Here is a 10,502-nt window from a genome sequence, read left to right as displayed (position 1 = left end):
AAAACATCGACAAAGAATTTTTTTTGACTCCAGAGGTAAGTGAGAAATCATTGCATAAATAATATCATCTTCTCCAGGTGATGTTGGAGAGGACAAAGATAAGGCATATTTCGAATTCAACAATACTAAATGGAAGGTTATATGCCTCAGAATTTGAACAAACAGGCGGATTAACTATAGTCATGTTTCTAATATTGCGAAATTCAGGGGAGTAGTGACTGGGGCTTGAAATGCTTGAAAAGTGCCGAGCAAAGGCCTCTGCCACCTCTCTTGCATCCGATATAACTACCAAGTTGATTTTCAAATAGGTAAAGGAGCAGGGGAAAATTTCCCTAGTAATTTACGGATTCTATCCCAAACCAGAGAAGTGGCGAGTTATACTTTAATTCTGATATGTACTTGATGAAGGATTCCCTCCTTGCTTCTTTAAAGACTTGCTTTTGTTTGGCGAGGTTTTCTCTTGTAGATTATTCTATTAACTAAGACAGGACGCCTTCGTATCGCTTGTAACTGGCTCTTGCAATTTTCCTACTCAAGGCACATTACTATTCCACCAAGGTACCAGTGGACGACGGGGTTTCCCTGATGTTTTAGGAATTGACATCATCGCCCCTCCAATCATTATACTAGCGAGATATTCGTAGGCAGCTGAGGGGCAAGGAAATTCATTGGCCTTACGATTGACTTTGGTAGATTTTTCATACAGCTGCCAATCTGCCTCCTTTATCTTCCACTTGGGGTAAAGATGGGGAGGGTGTATTTTGTACATACTTAAGATGGATGATAGTGGTCGCTCCCATAGAGATTTTCATCCACTGACCACTTATAGTCTAATCGTAATGATGACGAACATATTGTAAGATCAATTGCTGAACTAGAGTTATGGGCTACATCAACCTTGTAGGAGAACCGTCGTTCATTAAAACTACATCATTGCAATCTATTAATCTTTCAATTATAAGACCACGGTGATCACACCTACCTTCCCCCCACAAAGTATGTTTTGCATTAAAATCCCCCATCAGAATGAAAGGTTGAGGTAGTTGGTCTAAAAGTGATTGCAAATCTTCAACCTCTAATTGTCTTGGATTGCCAGCTCTGTCCACCAATCGAGTTTCTAGGCCAGGTTCTAGATAGAGCACAGAGTGACCCATTTATTGATGAAAATCTGTGTTGCACAAGCTTGCAGTATGGAGTCTAATTTGATAACTTTTTGTGGTAATGACTTGGCCGCAATAATACATGTACCACCATGAGAACGTTCACCTACAGGTGGTGGAGATCTGTGAAAAATAAAGTTTTGTCCACAATTAGGAGAAACATTACCAAGTTTAGTCTCTTGCAAAACAAAGGGCAGCTAAATTATGCTCCTTGAAAAGGACCCGGACCTGTTCTCTGTTTGAATGGAAACCTCTATGTTCCACTGACATAGAGCCATTATTTACTATTAGATATTCTTTTTTTTACTTTTTGGACTTGGATTGGGCTGGTCTGGAAAGACTTGGTCTTGGTCTTTGTTTCATAGAAGAACTTGGCAGATCCTCAAGAGACCTGCTATTTCCTCTCTTGGGAACCCTACTATGGTGTGGGGATATAGGTGGAGATGATGAAGGAGTGCGGGGTCTCTTATTTCTAAGAGGCACCGTCTCTGCAGCGTGCACCTGAGCCATATGAGGTGCACTGATCAAGGTGTCATTCTGGGACAAGCAGTTAACTACCGAACCCCTTGTTCGAAAGCTTACTGACCTATCCAGCTGCCGCTAGTACCTTCCTATTGTAAAAGGACCGAAGGTTTGTATGCCGTGTCGGAACAATTGCATTTTTCCTAACTATACAAACCTGAGGTCCTTTAACAATAGGAAGTAGCTAGCGGCAGCTGGAAACGGTCGTAAGCTTCGAACAAGGGGAGAACGGTAGTTAACTGCTTGTCCGATCGTCGCGCGCCGCCGCGACTGGGAGGTAAACAAATCACTTTTGCTTTTTGGCCCATGCAAAATACGCAGAGTGAGGGGTGGCATGAGGAGGGACTATATGTAAAAGGACCTCAGGTTTGTATAGTTAGGAAAAATGCAATTTCGACAAATTGTCATTTGTTCCGATACGTAATACAAACCCTCGGTCCTTTAACAATAGGAAGACTCACTTCTTGGTGGGAGGAATCTGAGTCTTTGATGAACAGACTGGTGTTCGTCCATCCCTGGAATGCCTCCCTGGTCGTAAGAGCGAGGGAGGGATCCAAGCCTCTGTCCGATTGATCGGGGTGTGCACCGCAGGATCAATGGTCAGACCTCTGGGCCGAGTACTAAGAGAGAGGCAAGCGTATCCTCTTTGTACCAGCATTGTAAGAACTTTTTTCCTTTACATGAGCAAATGTAAAGTAATGGGTTTGTCTCATGTAGGCATCCACTTTCTCCCCCTTGTTGGAGAAAGTGGTGGATATACACTCCTATCTCTAGTTAAAGAGATAGGATGGAGCTCTGTTGAATAGCTTACCTGCATCTGACTCCCTTCCAGCAAAGGTAACGACCGTATCCCTCTGCCCACAGGTAGAGGTAGAAAAAGATGGTGAAGAGAAGCCAGTCACTCTCTCATTCGCACATTCATTCTCCCAGTCATACCAGGAATCGATGCTGTTCTGCCTGCTCGGGTGCTGGGTAAGCTTACACAACGTGTTGAGCAGCCACCACAGGTCCCAAGGAAAAAGTATCCAAGGACTTGTGGGCAATATCCCGAAGGTAGAAGGACGTGAAGGTGGTCTGGTTGGCCCAGACACCTGCCTTCAGGACCTGCGCCACGGAGAAGTTCTTACGGAACGCTAAGGAGGGTCCGATACCTCTGACTTCGTGGGCTCTCGGTCGGAGCGTACGGATGTCGTCGCTACCATCAGCCTCGTACGCTCTCCTGATCACCTCACGCAGCCAGAAAGAAACGCGTGTTCTTGGAGACTTCTTTCTTGGTACCCCAGTGCTAACGAAGAGGCGTCGACACTCAGGCCTGAGATGTCGAGTTCTCTTCAGATAGCGCCGTAGCGCCCTCACAGGACAAAGCAGCATCTCATCCGCATCGTTATCGGTGAAGTCCAGAAGGGAGGGGATCGTGAAAGACTCGAACCTGTCGTCAGGATCGACGGATTCTGAGTCTTAGCTACGAGTTCGGGACGAAATCGAGCGTCACAGATCCCCACCTCTGTATGTTTAACATCATAAGAAAGGCCATGTAGTTCCCCTACTCTCTTCGCCGATGCCAGGGCCAGCAAGAAGAGGGTCTTGAAGAGTCAGATCCCTGTCTGACGACTCTCGGAGTGGCTCGAAGGTACTTCGAGTCAAACTCCTAAGTACGAGAGTCACATCCCAGCGCAGGGGGGCCTGAGTTCCCTGGGTGGGCAAGACCTTTCGAAGCTCCTCATTAGCAAGGAGATCTCGAACGAATTCGAGATGTCCAGTCCCCTCAGTTTTAGGACGAGCGCCATGGATCCTTTAACTGGTGGTACTGAGAGGAGCTTCTCTTCTTTCTCCTAGGCGAAGAAACACAGAGGAAATCCGCTACCTTGCTGAAGAGTGGCTCTGAGAGGAGACGAGACCCTGTCTACGACAACCAACAAAAGAAAACGCCCACTTCCCCTGGTACACAGCTGCAGAGGACTGTCGGACGTGTCCAGCCATCTCTGTTGCTGCGCTACGAGAAAAGCCTCTCGTTCGCAAGAAGATGGTGGATAACAGCCAGCCGTGAAGTTTTGTTTGAAGGGACTGGACTGCTTGGTGGTACCGTTCTACGTGTGGCTGGGCTAGAAGTGCCAAGTGTGTACTCTCTCGGTGCGTCCCGCAAGAAGAGCCAGCAGGTCCGGATACAAACGGCTTGCGGCCGTTTGGGAGCCACCAGGATCATTCTGAGATTGGGAGTTGACCAGCGCTCGACTGATCACTTTCCGAATCAGACAGAAAGGGAGGAAAGGCGTAAGCGAAGAGGTTGTCCCAGGGGTGTTGGAGAGCGGTCCTCTGCAGCTGCCCATGGGTCCGGCACAGCTGAGAAGAAAACCTGAAGTTTTCTGTTGTGCCGGGTGGCGAACAGGTCTACGACCGGTCGCCCCACAGGTTGAAGAGCCTTTCCGCTACGTCTTGGTGTAGAGACCATTCGGTCCCTATCACCTGATCCCGACGGCTGAGCTTGTCTGCTACTACATTCCTCTTGCCTGGAATGTAGCGTGCTGACAGCTCTATCGAGTGAGCCGTGGCCCACTCGTGCACCTGCACCGTCAACTGATGGAGCGAAGAGACACTAGCCCCACCCCCCCTGCTTGTTGACATATGCCACTACTGTGGTGTTGTCGCACATCAACAGACCACTGAGTGTCCCACCAAGCGGTCCTGAACTCTTGGAGAGCGTAGAACGCCGCCTTGAGTTCCAGGACATTGATGTGAAGGTGCTTTTCGTGATGGTCCCACACACCTGCAGTCAGCAACTCCTCCAGGTGTGCGCCCCATCCCTCGGTCGATGCGTCTGAGAACAGAAGCATCTCCGGGGGTGGGGGGGGAGTGCGTATGGGCATCCTCTTAAGAGGTTCTTGTCGTCGAGCCACCAGGCTAGGTCCTGCCTCACCTTGGTCCGTGATAGCACCCGGGAAAGTAAGGAGGATCCTTGGCCTGAGACCAACTCTCCCTTAGCCTCCACTGGAGAGACCGCAGGTGAAGACGCCCGTGAGGGACTAACTTCTCGAGTGACGACAGATGGCCGATCACGACTTGCCATTGCTGTGCTGCCTGTTCCTGTCGCGACAGGAACCGGCCGGCTGCCTCCTGAATTTGCTGATACGCAAGTCTGCGGGAAAGACCTGCCCCTGCTACCGTGTCTATCAGCATACCCAGGTACTTCATCTTCTGCTTGGTTCGAGATCGGACTTCTCGTAGTTTATCACGATCCCCATATCGCGACAAAACTTGAGAGTCGATCCCTGTCCTGTAGCAACTGCGAGCGGGAGCTCGCCAGGACAGCCAATCGTCGAGATACCTCAGAAGACGTATCCCGTGCGAATGGGCCCAAGCTGACACCAGAGTGAACACTCGCGTGAACACCTGTGGGCGGTTTGAGAGACCGAAACAAAGTGCCCTGAATTGGTACACACCGTCCCGTCGAAGATGAAGCGGAGGTACTTTCTTTCTGGAGGACTGATGGATGGATGGGTATTTGAAAATACGCGTCCTTCAAGTCCACTGAAAGCATGAAATCGTTCCCCCTGATAGAGTCGAGCACCGATCGTGCCGACTCCATCGTGAACCGCGTCGTGCGAACGAAGCGGTTCAGGGGAGAGAGGTCTATCACCGGACGCCAGCCCCCCGATGCCTTCTCCACTAGGAAGAGGCGGCTGTAAAAGCCCGGTGACTGGTCCTCCACGATTTCTACAGCTCGTTTCGCCAGCATGGTCTTGAATCTCCTGTCGAAGAGCGTTGTCCTTTGCTGATCCCCGGACATAGGTCTGTAGGTGGACCGGATTGGAGATGAGGGGGGGCCGAGACTCGAAGGGTAGTAGATATCCCTCCCGAAGGACGTCTACTATCCAGTTTCTCGGCGCCGTAGCGCTGCCAAGTCGCCCAATGGCTCGCTGAGGAACCCCCCCCACTTCCGGCAGCAGGTGAGGGGGAACGCCGTCCCTAGCGTTTCCCACCTCGTTTCGACTTCTTTCCAGCACCCCCTCGGGGAAAGGAGGGCTGGTTGCGGCCTCCTCTAGCAGAAGTTGAAACTACAGGAGTCTTCACACGGGGTTTGGACGGTGCAACCGTCTTCGCCGCCGTGGAAGCGCTAGCCAAGCTCTTTGGTTTGGCCGCAGGCGCGAGATTGGCCCAGTAACCTTCGAGACTGCCTGGTGAACTAAGCGGTCACTCTCGTCAGTGCGCCGCCTTTCCACCGCAGCGTCCACCATCTCTCCAGGGAAGAGAGCTGGGGAACTCCTAAGAGGTCCATTTCGAAGCCCGAGTGCCGCCTCACGCCCGGCCCCTTGGTCACTCGGGTAAGGACTGCGTCCCTACGTCGAAGAACCAAAGTTGGCCCACAGGTTAGCAGTCTGATGGGCGAGGTAAGAGATTGCTCTTCCTCCAGACTGGCACAGTCTCCTAAAAGAAGCGTCGTCTTCGAGAGCAGAGCTCCCAGAGCCGGCCGCTACTTTGGATATTGTGAGGGACCACAAATCCAACCAGGAAACTGCTGGAATGCTGCCATAGCGGTAGATTCCAGGGCAAGTGCCTCCTGCTGCGAGAACCATAGGTTCTCCGACAGGAGCTGCTGCAGGGACACACCTGGAGTCAGCCTCGCTAACTCCGGGTTAACCTGTTTCGGCAGTATCGGGTCTTCCGAAGGCACGTAGAATCGCCTCTGCCGCTGTAGAGGAGGAGGAAGCAGCTTAGAAGACCGTCCGGACTTTAGCGAGTCCTCCCGTCCTGAGACGAGATTCTCCACCTGATCCAGGACCGAGTCTGCAAGCTCAGATCGCGGTAACCCCACCATCATTTTGGGTTCCTCTTGGGACGCCCCAAATGATTCGAGCCGGGACGTGGGCTCTGCCGGTGGTAGCGGCGATCCTTCCGCGAGGTCATTATGCAGACGCATCAGCTTAATGACCTCCGCAAAGTTCCTCTGTATCTCTCGGAGTTACAGCGTCTTGTGGAGTAGGACCGTCCAGTCCCTCCAGCAAGAGCATATCCCGCGATACTCCTCCTTCAGAAGGAGGAACAGCGACAGACCCCTGACGGTCGCCTCCAACTACTTGCGCGTACGTTCTGGTCGGTCCTAAAACCGTGCCTGAGCCGTACGGCGTCATAGCTGGGTCACGAGCGGCGCACCTCTCGTGATCGCTCCTCCCGGTATAGCCCGAGGAGGTTGAAGGTACGGGAGAGGCAGACCTGACGCTCCCCCCTCGCTCGCTGGCAGGACCAGCGTGCGTGGAGGGCTGCTGCTGATCGTCAACCCGCGGTGACGGGTCGAGCAGCAGGCCTAGCCTTGCCGCTCGCCTGGGGCGATTGGCTCGGCTGAGAACGTCGAGACCGATCTCTAGCGGACGGGGTGACCTGCTAGGCTCTCTGTCGCGTCGAGACCGGCCAGCGTCCTCGGTCGGCGCGTCAAGCCGCTGGTACCAGCCGTGGGGCTGTACCAGCCGTGGGCTGGTACCAGCCGTGGCTGGTACCGGCGGCCGTGGGGACTCCTTCCTCGCCTCAACCCGCCCGTGGCCGGTCAGCGACCGTCACGTCAGCCCGAGCAGCCAGTTGATCGCTGCGAGAGCGTCCACTGGCCGGCGAGTGCGGGGGGGGGGGTGGGCACGACTCCTCGCCAGTCTTCTGCTCCGCGCCGCTGTCTTGACGGCGAGCGAGCTCGGGCGTCAAAACTTTTGCTGGACGTCTTCTTTGAAGAGCGTCCACTCGGTGCTTCTCGCGAACGAGAAGCGGCCGAGACGGAACCTGGTTTAGCGGCAGAACCGCTAGCACCAGGTGAGGACGCACCAGCCGAGGCTGGTGCACCTCTGGTCCCCGTCGACTTCTTCTTTGCAGAAGAAGCGACGGGCCCCGTTCCCGAAGGAACAGGAGGACCAGCAGAAGAGCTCCCCAGCTCGCCTGAGCGAGCCGGGCCCTTAGAAGATCCCGAAGGAGTCTTCTTAGGGGGGGAGGAGGCAACCTTCTTCTTCTTCGGCTGTTTAGCCTTAGAAGTCGAAGGGGAAGGAGAGAGACAGAGCGACGAAGAAGACGACGAAGACGATGACGACACCTTCTTCCTCTTCCTCTTCTTCTTTGCCAGGCTCCGCAGGACAGCTTCAGGTCTTCCATCAGGAGGGAGCCGGGGCAGTTGCCGAAGCAACAGGGCCCGACTGCACCTGTCCGGAAAGACCTGAGACTGTGACAGCACCACCAACAGCAGGAACAACAGGAACAGGTCCGGGAACAGCAGGAACGGCAGGAACATCTGAAAGTGAATGAGCAGCAGGCCCCTGATCTGAAAAGGAATGAGCGGCTGGGACAGCAACAGGTACGGCAGGCACGGCAGGTACCACAGGAGAGCCAGGCGTCCTGTCGGCAGCTACCGTCATCCTCGGCACTGGCGGCAGGTCCAGGGGGGTACTCTTTGGGCAGCGGAAGTCCGGGGTCGGCAATACAAAGAACCCAGGTGGTGGTGGCACCGTCCTCTTTGACACGGCAGGAATGGGTTTTTGGATCGCAGCCGTGGTGTCACCGACATGATAGTGTGTGATATCACCAGATGCGGTGGCATCTCATATGCTGGTGTCGATTGTTGTGTTGTAGTGGTCACCGCACCATGAGTGACCACTGCCGACCCCGCCAACCGCTGAATCAACCCCTGTATGCTCGGCACTCCTGCAGTCCCAGCGACTCCCACACCTTGTCCCAGTTCGTCCTTCGCTGATGGCACCTGCGGAAGCAACAGTCGGGTTAGTTAGAGGGGGTTTTCCTCATGCCACTGGGGGGAGAAGAACCCCCCCCAGAGCGGACGGAAGACCCCGAGTACAACTGGACGTCCGGGTAGCGGGCGCCCTCATCCACACTCGACGGATCGAGAGAGGAGAAGGACTCCGCTACCCCCCCAGCAGGGAAGGCGCAAACCGTGGGGGCTGGCCGGGGGGCAGGAAAGAGGGACGAAGTGTCCGTTACCAAAGGAGTCACTGGACTTTCCGATGACTTCTTGGGCGGCCTAAGTCTCTTCCTGCCCTCGTACAGCACCACTGCGCCTCGACCAATTCATACATATTACATAGGGCTCGTTGCGGGAGCACTCTCGCCCCCGACAACGAGTACAACCTCGTGAGGATCTACATCGACAAACGATCTAAATCCCCCACATCTACGCCCCTCCAGCCCGGGACACACTCTACGGGCGACCGGGGGCGTGTGATATCTCCATTTCTCTTCACACTCATTGCAATGATCAACGAAAAAGAAATGCAAAAGTACTTACAATCATCTGATTTATACAGAAAGAGAGGGCAAATACTCAAACTCAAAGCAAACGACAAGCGGGCAGAGCGATGACGAGCACGTCCTTCCCACACAGGCGGCGAAAGCAAAATAAAAGTGATTTGTTTACCTCCCAGTCGCGCGCGCGCGACGATCGGAACAAGCAGTTAACTACCGTTCTCCCCTTGTTCGAAGCTTACGACCGTTTCCAGCTGCCGCTAGCTACTTCCTATTGTTAAAGGACCGAGGGTTTGTATTACGTATCGGAACAATTAATCATCATAAATACGTAAAAATATTGATGTTTTACTATTTATTTAAATTTGAAAAATTATCGAAGTGCACTCTTCGTCGTCGTCTTCTACAAAACATTGTTTACTTGGTGAGGAAAAGTTTTCCGTTTGTTGTGATAAAAGTGCCCCAGCGTCTTTGGGCACAAGTGGTTTGTGGGCACAAGTTGGTTTGTGGGCACAAAGTGGTTTACGGATTTATCACAGGAAATGGTTAGTTTATTGACACAAGCGACTCCGTAAACATCGAGATGGCGTCAATCTTCTAAATACCTCGAGTTGTAAGTAAAAATGTTGAACGCGGTTTTTTTGGTGAGATTTGCAATACGTTTGAGACCGTTTTCAGTACCCTCTGTTAATCTTAAAATTTGGCCTTAATTTCTAACTTTGGAGAAAATACTTACTTCAAAAGGAGAGTAGAGGTCTTTAGCTCCGTTTCTCACCAACAACAACTCGCGACTGATGCCCATCTCCGGTGTCAGGACGCGTTATAATGTACTTTTTCGGGGGGTGGCAAGCGTTGATTGTAGGTGGCCTGTTTGGCCTGCCGTGGTGTTTTCACCCTACTAGTAGGTACCTAGGTACAGCAGTGTTTTTTACACATTAGCCTATGTACATGTCACAAGTATTCTGTAGCCCTTCGTTTTTAAAGATGGGGAAGTACAATAACATGTAAACTATTATGCAAAAGTAATAATGATAAAAAAATATACAAAACAATTGAGGAGTTTAACGATCTTGAGCGAAATTTCGGTAAAAAACAAACCACGGAGGTTTTGCTTTTAATCAAATTAAAGAATTGTAATGCAACTGCATTCTTCGTGATAATTATGGTAATAATAAGGTACCTTTTTACATGAATGATACTCTACACTATTCTTCAAGGTAAATCAGCAGGTCATTCGAGTCCGTGTGACCACTGACCACGTCGACGTGAATAATAACAAACAGCTGTCACATTTGTTTACGTTAATGTGTAGTCGAGCAATGCTGACTTAAACGTTACGTTTAATCCTATAATCGAAGCATATATTTATGTTTTGTCTCTCTATCTGTTGTTTAGCACTTAATATATTTTGCTTAATAGACAATTCTAGGCTCTGATGCCTTACCATGTAATTATGTAATGAATATTGCTTTATTTTTTGGCAATTTCTTGATGTCGCACTTTATTGGTACCACAGATTTCATGTCCCACGACCAGAGCAGACAGAGGTCAAACCCACTACTTAAGTTATTCAGATTACGTAATGAAAAGTGAGCA

The 10,502-nt window shown here is 51.6% G+C and overlaps 1 protein-coding gene across 2 annotated transcripts in view; it reads right to left on the bottom strand.

The window, feature by feature from the left end:
• The window catches only part of LOC135205367 (transmembrane protein 241-like), a 261,462-nt gene extending 251,239 nt beyond the window's left edge, over positions 1–10,223 (bottom strand). Inside the window, exon 1 of one of the 2 annotated variants that reach the window (XM_064235857.1) lies at positions 10,087–10,223. The gene's annotated coding sequence lies outside the window, so the exon portion shown is untranslated. The remainder of the gene's footprint in view (positions 1–10,086) is intronic. The other variant, XM_064235858.1, reaches the window with a different exon arrangement.
• Positions 10,224–10,502: the final 279 nt, after the last annotated feature.

Source organism: Macrobrachium nipponense, chromosome 49 (genome assembly GCF_015104395.2).
Source record: "Macrobrachium nipponense isolate FS-2020 chromosome 49, ASM1510439v2, whole genome shotgun sequence".
NCBI classification, from domain to species: domain Eukaryota; kingdom Metazoa; phylum Arthropoda; class Malacostraca; order Decapoda; family Palaemonidae; genus Macrobrachium; species Macrobrachium nipponense.
This window is presented reverse-complemented; position numbering and strand designations above follow the sequence as displayed.